The 11264-nt window shown below is 32.6% G+C and overlaps 1 pseudogene; it reads left to right on the top strand.

The window, feature by feature from the left end:
• The first annotated feature begins 8226 nt into the window (after nt 1-8226).
• On the top strand, nt 8227-10453 carry LOC148781209 (cytochrome P450 86B1-like; annotated as a pseudogene).
• Nucleotides 10454-11264: the final 811 nt, after the last annotated feature.

Here is an 11264-nt window from a genome sequence, read left to right as displayed (position 1 = left end):
CTACCAGTTTAGGAGTTATTTTTTTTTTAAGGTGTTGGTGGGATTCTGTCGGGGGTAATGGAAATTTTTTTTAAGGTGTTGGTGGGATTCTGTCGGGGGTAATGGAAACCAATGTGGTGACTAGAGTGTCAGGGTGTTGCTACCACGACTCCAGCCTTCTGATTTTTTCTAGTGCAAGACAGAAGGTTGTAGGGGTTTAGACTTATATTTTGAAAAAGTTAATCTAGTAACTATGGGTTATGCAAGAGCGAATTTTGGCAAGTTTTTGGGTATATTTAAAGGGTGAGGTTTGTATAGGGCCGAGGCTCTAAACAATCAATGTAAAGCGCGCTTTCAAATAGTGTTGAGAAACGAGAATTGTGGTTTCTATGTTGAAAATTTGCGATAGCTTTGAAATATATATTCATATCTAATTATAAAATTTCAAGCTTAATAAATTGTGTAGATCGAGTAGATCTATGACAACTTGAAAATTGACGGTCCAAAGTACTATTTCCAAATCTTGAAATCTATTTTTTATTCATTTCCATGCATCTTGATGTTGAGATGATCAATTTGAAGATATTTGGGCATAAAAAAAACCTCTTCTAGTGAAAATTTTGAGCTGTGCTCTAATTTGGTTGTTTAGAGCCTCAACTCTACATAAACTTTTTCCATATTTAAAAGGTTAGACGTTCAAAAAGAAGTAACGCACACCTCCATCCCCAGTCGTGAAATTTTAAAATTTAAAATATACAAATCAAACAAATTTATAGATACTTGAAAATCTTAAAAATAGATAGTCCAAGTAACTTGTTACAAGATGTACTATTCTTATTTTTAAAACTTTGAAACAAATTTTTTTAGGATGCGGTTTATATAGAGCCTAAGCTTTAAACAATCAAATTAGAGCCTATCTTCAAATAGTGTCAGGGAATGTGGCTTCAATACTGAAAATCTTGAGAGATCTATGAGCCTTAGTTTCATATTTATTTATAAAATTTAAAGCTTCAAAAATAGTATAGATTGAGAAATCTATGAAAACTTGAAAATCCTTAAAATTGACGTTCCAAAAATACGAACCAAATCTCTCTCTATTATGTTTCAATTTTTTCCTATTTATTTATTTTTTAATAACTTGGTTAGGGCCAATGCTGAGTTAATGGCCCAAGCCAAGTTTTAGACTACTGATATTGATGATATATTAAAAATACAAGAAAAATACAAATATCGACAAAACAATTTTTGTTTTTTTCTTTTTGTGGGTAAATCAGAAGAAAAAGTTGTTCTAAGAAGGGTGAGGACCTTAAACTTTCTCTTAACCCGTCCCAAGCTTGGGTAACGAGGCTCTGAATCTGTCCCAAGCCTAGGTAAAAGGGTGGGTTGTATTAGGTAGGCGGCCAATGTAAACCTTTGTGAAAAATTCTCATGATTTCGGAATACTATTTGCTTATGTTAGGGCAATCCCCGTAAGCAACGTGTAGTACCAAAAATTGAATGTAATGAGAAAAAAGCAAGGGTTAGCTAGGGGTTCCTTAGAAACGACTCACCACGGTACCCCCCGGTTCCATTAGAAAATAGACAAGGGTACCTGCATCAGTCTGGACGAGTGAGGGTAAAGAAACTAGTCCAAGAGAATAGGATTCTCTTGGAGACATGGAATGTAAGAACGCTTATAGGTAAGAGAGTAGAGTTAGTGAATACAATGTGAAGAAGGAGGGCAAACATAGCTTGCCTACTTGAAATTAAGTGGAAAAGAAAAAAAAGCTAAGGAAATGATGGGTATAAACTTTAGTACACAGGAAATAAGAATAATCGAAATGGCATAAGCATAATAGCAAACAAGCATTTAAAAGAAATGTCAACTTTACTTTATGGGGTAGATTATTGGGCGGTTAAGGAACAACATACCCACATAATGAGTGTAGCTTAGATGATGATGCTGAGATGGATGAGTGGAAATGCAAGAAAGGATAGAATTCGAAATGAGTACATTTTAGAAATTTAGGTGTGACACTAATAGGTGAAAAGATGAGAGAAAATAGACTTAGGTGGGCTGGCCATGTGTGACACACACCCAAAAAAGCACCTATTAGTAGGTACGAGTTAGTACAAGTGGAAAACTCCAAAAAAGCAAGGGGTACAACAAAAAAGACATGGTTGGAAGTAGTGAGAAAATATATAAAAACTTATGGCCTCACTAAGAGTATAACTCTTAATATAGCAAAATGATAGACCAGGATTCATATGGCCGACCCCAATTAGTTGAGAAATTTTTTTGATGATGATGATTAAATTAGCAAAAGAAGTTGGTCCCTACTTATTTTCATTAATATAACAATAATGAAATATATACTATAAGACTATTTACTTCTGATAAAAGGTCACAATTATTATTAGCTATTGGATTTTTTGACTTTGGCGGCCCAAACAATGACACTACACCAATCACCTGATTTCACATATAACAATCACTAATTATTGACTTTCTTGTATAAAAAATAAATGGCCTTATCATATACATTTCCTTAAAATAAAAGGTGTGATTTGTATAAGGTGGCAATCTTAAACAATCAAAGTAAGGTGTACCTCTAAACATTGTCATAAGATGCAATTTTGCTGTTAAAATTTTTAGGATGGTACAAGAATCAATTTTTATCTCTAATTATAACAATTTAAACTCCAAAAATAGTTCAAATCAAGTGGATCCATAAATGCATGAAAATCTTGAAAATGAAAAGTCCAAATAATATGCTTCAAGATGTGGTATATTTAGGACTTGATATCTCTTTTTTTCTCCATATCTATACATCTGGATGTTGAGATAATCGGCTAGAGGTTTTCCAACATCAAGAAAAACCTTTTTCGAAAGATTTTAGAGATGCAACTTAATTCTACTTTTTAAGGTGTCAACATTATATAAATATTTTTCAAAAATAAACTATATTAACAACAAAGGAGATCCTTGGATGAGGAATATTCTCGAACCAGAAAGCAAAAAGAGAGAAATAAAATACAGTGGTCATATTTGCCAAAATGTGGCTGATGAAGCAATTGCACCTCTTTTGGCCAATAAACCCATGACCTGATTAGCCTGTTAACAAATGTGTATGAAGCTCCACTGGTAAACTCAAAGCCATCAAAGGTAATTTCGAATTGAAGTATAGGATCTCCATGGAACTGTCTCAGAAACCTGCTTCAAGCCCACCAAGAGTCACTTTCAATTTCAATGCTCTCACAGTTAATTTGTTTTACCTATCGCAATACCCTCTCCAAAGCCCAAAACTCCGCTACATTATTTGTGCTCCCTAGAATGGATGAAGTTTCTGTAAGGCATTGGTTTTATGAAAACAAAGTAAAGCCTCACTCCTCAAATTTTAGTAAGCAAGTCTCCGTTTAAAACATGAGTTTTTCAACAAATCTCCGATTTTTTGAAATCCATTTAGAACTCCGAGTTTTTCAAAAGATATTCAAAAGATCATTTTTTTTCATGGAACCGATGTACACACGTATTTTATCTTTTTTCAAAAAAATTCTTCCCTATTTCTTCATTAACTGAATATTATTGAATTTTTACTAAGATAAACAAATTAATAGTAGGAATAAATTACGAATCTTGATTTAAAGTAAAATTCCGTAAAATGTTTCACCAATAATTTCCCTTAAAAAAGTTTATAAACAATTACAAACAATATATTCTCCAAAAAAAAGATATCAGAACATTCATATATCTCAAAATAATAGGCAGAGTTAGAAGACTAACCCAATGAAAATATGTTTTTTTTTTGTTCTTTAAACCCAGTGCATCCCTATAAATAGCAGATTTTATGAGATTCGAAATTTCGAAGTTGCTTAAAGATTTTGTATACTAAAGCTTGAAGCAGCTAGGATTTCAGCGTGAGATTCAAATTTGCTTAAACATTTGTTGCTTTCTTTTATATATAGATAAATTCGATTAATTTTATTTTTTATGTTTTTATTTTGTTGGTGTATACAACATAGCATTTTGATTGGATTACTATTTTACGTATTTGGGTTTGTATTTTGTTTTAGTTAATTGCAATCCTATACTGAGAATCTTTTTTGTGTTTTTTTTTTTCTTCAAACAATAATCCTATGTCTTAGTTTACAGTTTTTGTTGTCTACTAATGTAGTTCTTGTGTTGAGTATTATTTATATTTCATTTTATGCTCCAAAAAATATGTGTCGTGTTTCGTGTTGTTACAACAGAGTAAGCACTAGCGTTGGACTTACTAAAAGTTTAGACAATAAATTGTCAACTATCACTCTAATGACACTAGGTAAGGTCATAAAATTATCGTTCAATGGCTTTAATGTATCTGTACAATAACTGCAAATCATAATCCTATATTATGTCATCTTTACATATGTGATTTTTTCACTCCGTTTTTTGCGACAAATCCGAAGTATTCACGACTTTATAACTTACCTCATTTTTTGGCGATTCGTATTGTTGTCCAGATTTTTTCTACCGACTTTTTGAAACAAATCGATTTATTACTGATGTTCTGGCTTGTTGATGTGTTAATATTCCTCGACATGCTAACTATGCCTCAAATCTTCTTCCGGAAAGCATTTTGGGCATCGAAAATTTCATTTATTGAAACTCAATAAATGATACGGATCATGAGGATATATGAACACTTAATTTTAGGGCAATATGGTTGGTTTACATAATGTCTTACCATATACCTAGGGCTATAAATCCTAGTTTTTTTTACAACGTATTGGACAAGATCGAGATGATCGATTTAAAGATTTTTCGATACCAAAAATGTAATTTTTGGTGAGTTTTGAGGTGAGCCTTTACTTATTTTGATAGGGCTGCAGCCCTAAAAACATTTTCCCTCCAAACTAATGCAAATAATATTGAAATATTTTGAACCATATTATAAATATAATGGAAAATGATTCCCAAAAGCTCTGAGAAAACCTCCGATATAAATACTTGTCTTAAATTCTTTATTTCATTAACTTAAAGAAATACTTAGAGTTTTCCAACTGAAAGCGAAGAGATTCTTCAAATGATATTTTGAAATATATTGCAAATATACCGGAAAAGTATTAAAAAAAACTCTAGGCTAACCACCAAAGTATGTGTTTTCTCTTTTTCTTTTGCTTTTTCTTTTTTTTAATTTAAAAGAAACAATAAAACTTTTCTAAACGTAGTGGACAGAAACTTGACATTTTCAAATTTTGACTATATCCCTAAAACATTAGGAAAATTGAGAATATGAACAAAATGTTGGTGATATTTTGAAGGAAAAAGTGTTTTGTGCATCAGAGGAGGAGGGGACGCAATTCTACATTTGCGTCCCCTGATGCATGACGCATCCATCCTTGGATGCGAATGTGGTAGTCCAACATTGAAACAAAACTGATGGGCAATATTTTTTTTTTGAAAATATCATTTTTTATTTTTTAGATTTATTTATTCATAATAATGGTCCCCAAAAAATTTAAGTTCAAAATCCATCTCGAGAATAGATTATAGATAGAGCGCGCATATGTACTTATGAAAGCCGACTCATAAAACCGCGTCCTATTTTGAAACGGTGGTCTTTGTATAAGAGGTCAACCGTTAACGATCAAAATAAGGTGTACCTCTAAATCTTGCTAAAAGATATTGTTTCGATGTATTTCTATAAGAAAAAAAAAAAAGATATTGTTTCGATGTATTTCTATATATATAAAAAAAAGATATTGTTTCGGTGTCGGAAAACCTTACATAGAGCTATATATCTATCTTCACCATTAATTATGAGATAAAAAGTTCCAAAAATGTAGATAACGCAAAAACACTTAAAATATTTCAAAATGGATGATCTAGATGATGTATACTTTTTAAGGACTTGAAATCTTTTTTTTTTCATATCCATATTCCGAACATCTCAAGACGAGATGATTAATTGTAGGGTTTTCCAACATCAAAACAACCTTTTTTCATGTTAGTTTTTAAGGTATACCTTACTTCTACAATATAAGTGTTAAACTTATATAAACGTTTTCCATTTTGAAATGTATTGAAAAAGTATTCCCAAAATTCTTGGAAAATCACCAACACATATTTCTCTTGAAGTATGTTTCTTTAACTTAAAAAAAATTGAAAATTTCCAAACCAAAGGTAGGATAACCTCAGTTGACATTTTGAAAGGGGTACGATTTGTATAGAGCATAGGTAAGATAACCTCAGTTGACATTTCCAAACCAAAGGTAAGATAACCTCAGTTGACATTTAGAGCCTAGTATCGAGAAATAGGGTTTTAATATTGGAAATACTTGTGATAGCCTTAAAATATATATATTTTTTATTTATAAAGTTTAAAGCTTCAAAAATAGTGTAGATCGACAGATCTATGAAAACTTGAAAATCTAGAAAATTGATGCTCCAAAAATTTGTCACAAAATACACTATTTAAATTGCCTATTTAAATTAGGAAAAAGTTTATAAAAGGTTGCAACCTTAAAATGTAGAATTACAAATGCATCTCAAAAATCCATGGAAAAATATTGTTTTAATCTTGAAAAAACCTCTAATTGATCATCTCGACATCGAGATGTATAAACATCAAAAAATTTGAGTCCCAGAAATAGTACATCTTGCAATACATTATCTAGACCGTCCATTTTCAAGATTTTCATATGTTTATAGATCTACTTGATTTTAACTATTTTTGAAATTTAAAATTTTATAATTAGATATGAAAGTAGATTTTGAGATAAGGGTGCGGTTTGTTTAGAGCCGAGGCCCTAAACAATCAAAATAAAACCCACCTTCAACTAGTGTCGAAAAATATGGTTTCAATATTAGAAATCTTTGTAATAGCCTTAAAATATATTTTCAGCTTTAATTATACAATTTAAATATTCAAAAATAGTGTTGATTGAGCAGATCTATAAAAATCTTGGAAATTGTTGGTCTAAAAATGTGTTACAAGAAGCACTATTTCCAACACTTGATATCCATTTTTTTTTCTTATGTCCATGCATCTTGATATCTAAATGTCAATTTGAGAATATTTGAGCATTAAAACAACCTTTTCTAGTGAAAATTTTAAGGTGGGCTCTAATTTGATTGTTTAGAGCCTCAGCTCTATATAAACTCTTTCCCTTGAGATAATTCTAAGAATTTTTTTTACTAAGATTATATGTTATGATAAAATTTGGAGGTGCGCCTTAATTGGATTGTTTAAGGTTGCAACCTTACAGAAACTACACGCTTTAAATTATGGATGTGGTTAGCATGCGGCCACCGCATAATGTAGAAATGCGGTCTTGGCAAAAAATATATCTTTTAAATATAATTTGGTCCTAATTTTTAGAGAATATATAAACTGTATCATGAAAATCATGAATATGAAACAAAAAAAAATGAAAACTAGAAATAATAATTATGCTAAAAAAACATTTCTACTGTTAATTACAATTGTTTTTAGATGGACCACCTAGTTGCATCTTTTAGATGCGAAGAGTTTATCAAAATACAACTCACTTATCAACTATTTAATATTTTACTAATTTCAACTATTCCAGCACTTGCACATGGTTATGTGTGTTGTGATTGGTATTTTAAAACTAAATTAAAATATATGAGTAAAATATTACGTAGTGGTAGGTCAACGGCGTGATCACCAGCCCCATTTTTCTAGTAATATTGATGAAAGGGAAAGGTTTATATACGGCTGAGGCACTACACAATCAAATTTGAGCCTATTTCAAAAATTTCATTAGAAGAGGTTGTTTTGATGCTCAAATATCTTCAAATTGATCATCTTGACATCATGATGCATGGACATAAGAAAAAAAATGGATCACAAGTTTTGGAAATAATGTATTTTGTGAAGCATTTTTGGACTGTCAATTTTCAAGATTTTTAAGTTTGCATAGATATGCCGATCTATGCTAATTTTGAAGCTTTAAAATTTATAAATAAATATAAAAATATATTTTAAGGCTATCACAAAGATTTCTAATATTGAAACCACATTTCTCGATCATATTTAAAGGCAGGCTCTAATTTGATTTTTTAGAGCGTCTATACAAACCGCACCCTGAATGAAAAGGTACATGTGAAGCATTATTAACGAAAATGATGATGCGAAGCACCATTAATGAAAAGGAAGATGCGAAGCAGCTTGAGCTAGGTCAACCGCGCGATCACCAGCCCCATTTTTTAAATAACGCATTGCTTGAAAGTTGAAACAACGGGAAAACGAAGCGAGCGAATGGAAGGGAAATAGTAATGAATAACCACGCCAATTCTAGTGGTCCTTCTCTCCCTCTTCTGGTTTACTGGTGGTCATGATCTAACATTGTTGGTGGTTTTCCTATAAATCTTCACGTCCCAGTTTGAGGAGCCTTCAATTCTCTAACTCCATGGACCTTCCAATTCCACATTGGCCTGAACAACTCCTCCTCGCCACCATTTCCTTCCTCTTCATGCTTTACATCAACCAAAGGAACAAACCCCGTTGTCTCTTGGCCCCTGCTTGCCATTCTCCTCTCCCTCGCCATGAACACGCACTGCATGTTCGACCCGAGCCCATGGCACCTTCTTCTTCTTGGGCCCTACATAAAACACATCGTCAAGACCAACTTCTCTAACTATGGCAAGGGCGAGGACGCTTCAATGATGTTTACGGAGATGGCATCTTCAGTGCAGAGTCCGAGTCGTGGAGGATCCAGTGCAAAATGTGCCATGCTCACTTCCAATCTAAAGACTTCAGGGCCTTTCTTGCAACCACAACTCAAATATCTTACAGACTCGGGGTTGTTGCCATTGTTGGGTCAGGCAGCGCACCAAGGCTCACAGGTAGACTTGCAGGATTTGTTGATGAGACTCAGGTTTGATAGGACGTGCACCTCGATCCTTGGAAGGAAAGCCGGCTGCCTTTCCCCAAGCCTCCCTGTCGTCCGGCATCTCAGGCCTTGCAGCTGGTGGAAGCTGATGAAGAGACTGGAAATCGGATGGGAGAAGAGGGTGGTGCATGCACGACGATGGGACGATGAAGGCCCGCTCCTTTATTCTATATATTCGATGGCGAGGACGAAGTAGATATGGGGGAAGGACTGCAGAGAATTTAGGCCTGAGAGATGGATCGGAGAAGGTGGGGAGCTGAAGTCAACCTAGAATTCAAGTTCATGAGCTTCAACGCAGGGCCAAGGAGTTGCTTAGGGCAGGACATGGCCTTCACTCAGAAGAAGATAGCTATGGCCACCATACTTGCCAATTTCCTTGTGGAGGTGGTGGAGGGCCAAAATGTAAGCCCTAAAATTACAGTGATCCTCTCAATCAAGAATGTCACCATAAAAGAGAGGCCACTTCAGGCCTGGTTTGAGCACTTCAAGTTTACCGCTTTGCTTCCAACTGTGTGTTGTACTGGGCCGCATTGTCTTGCTGCATGTTTTGTGTGGGCACTTTCACTTGTGTGTTGTACTGGGCAGCATTGTCTTGTTGCATGTTTTGTGTCACTTGTGGTTTTAACACGTGTCATCTCTCAAAATTTAAAAAGGTGCAACCCTTTAAAAATCTCTAATTTTTATGTCACGTATCTCTCCCCTCTTTTTTTCGTAAATTTTTTTCTTTCTTTTACTCCTAAAATCTCTTATTATCAATTTTTTTTTATTACATTTATCTTTTTGACTTCTAAGTTTGGGAAAAGATAGGATTAGCCCACTAGCTCATATGAGCAAATGACACCAACGGTTCAGATTGAATATGGACCGATCTGACAATCACAGATGTCCCGTAGTGTTTGAATTTTAGTTTTTTTTTTTACAAATCTAAATCACTTGAAATTTTAGACGTGTGTTCATAGAAAATAAGTGAATATTTTAAAAATATCAAAAAAAATATTTTACATAAATAAATTGACCAAAATACCTCCAAAATGTTTTGGGGGGTATTTTGGTCTTTTTTACGAATAATGTTTTTTATATTTTTATTAGGTGCACCTTAATGAGAAGAATACATACCTAAAATTTAAAGTGGTTTGGATTTGTAGAAAAATAAAAAAAAATACAAACACTACCGAACATCTGTAATCGTCAGATCGGCCTAAATTCAATCATGACCATTAAGCTGATATGTTCATATGAGCTAATGGGCTAATCCCATCTTTTCCCTTTTAAGTTTTTTTCTCTCAATATTTGAAAAGATGCACGAAATCCATGTAAGATTAAATCGGTCATTTTTTTGAGGTATTTATGTTTGGGAAAATATGGGGTAAAAATTATATCTGTTTCTTGGGGTATCGGTGTGGATGTAACGCCTGCGTAATGGTGTGACACTCGGAAGGTAAGAGGGCGTGAGATTAGAACGTGGGAGGGTGAATGTTATTTTTTTTGCTCCAGGATTCTCATCAAGAGAGAGATTCCATTAAGGCAAGTAGAAGACACCGACATTTTGTTAGTTATGCTTTCCCTGAGTTTTACTGTTCTCTCAACTGCGTGAGACAAGCCAAACTAATGGCAAAATAAGTAAAACCTAGATTAATAATTTATCCTCCCATATTTAGGCTCTTCAATACATGAAATTAATAAAAAAAAAAATTTAGACCTTCAAAGTAAAAAATTAAGTGTTTTTAGATCTTGAAGGGTAGTTTGCAATTTTTTAATTTTCCCTCATTAAATTTTTGAATTTTTAATATTCGAATTAACAAAAATACATGATCCAACAGGGAAATGTAATTTTTGCATTTTAAAAATACAAAATTTTAGTAAAATTTAGTTTTTAAATTTTGAAAATGTCGAGGATACTAAAATGCAAATTTTGGATTTTTAAAATATGAAATTCAATTTTCAAATAAATTTTAGATTTTCTCTATAATTGTTGAGATATTTTTTTGGGGTAAATATAATTGTTGGCACATTATTTTTTAAAAAAATTTAATATTTAAATCCAATTTTTAAAATCTAAAAATGTATTTTTCATTCAAATTTCAGGATTTCAAAATATGAAATTGTTGTGACATTTTTTTCGATAAATAAAATTGCTGGGACACTAGAATTTTTTTCACATTTTTTAGATATTTAAAGTCCTAAAATTTAATTTTTAAATAAATTTTTTATTTTCAAAATGTAAAAATTTTAGGGGATGCTAAAATGAAAATTTTTGAATGTTGAACATCCAAAAGTGTTAAAAAAAAAAGAGGGCAATTCATTTTGTGTGGTACATGGCTTCTCATGGCTTTGTCCACTTTTATGAGATCCTTAATTTTTTTCCTTTTCCTTTTCCTTATATGTCTTTTAATTTATTTTGTTTG

Source organism: Amborella trichopoda, chromosome 7, assembly GCF_054954075.1.
Source record: "Amborella trichopoda isolate Santa Cruz 75 chromosome 7, AtrichopodaSantaCruz75HAP2 v2.0, whole genome shotgun sequence".
NCBI classification, from domain to species: domain Eukaryota; kingdom Viridiplantae; phylum Streptophyta; class Magnoliopsida; order Amborellales; family Amborellaceae; genus Amborella; species Amborella trichopoda.
Note: the sequence above shows the minus strand (reverse complement) of the source record. Positions and strands in the feature narration are given on the sequence as shown.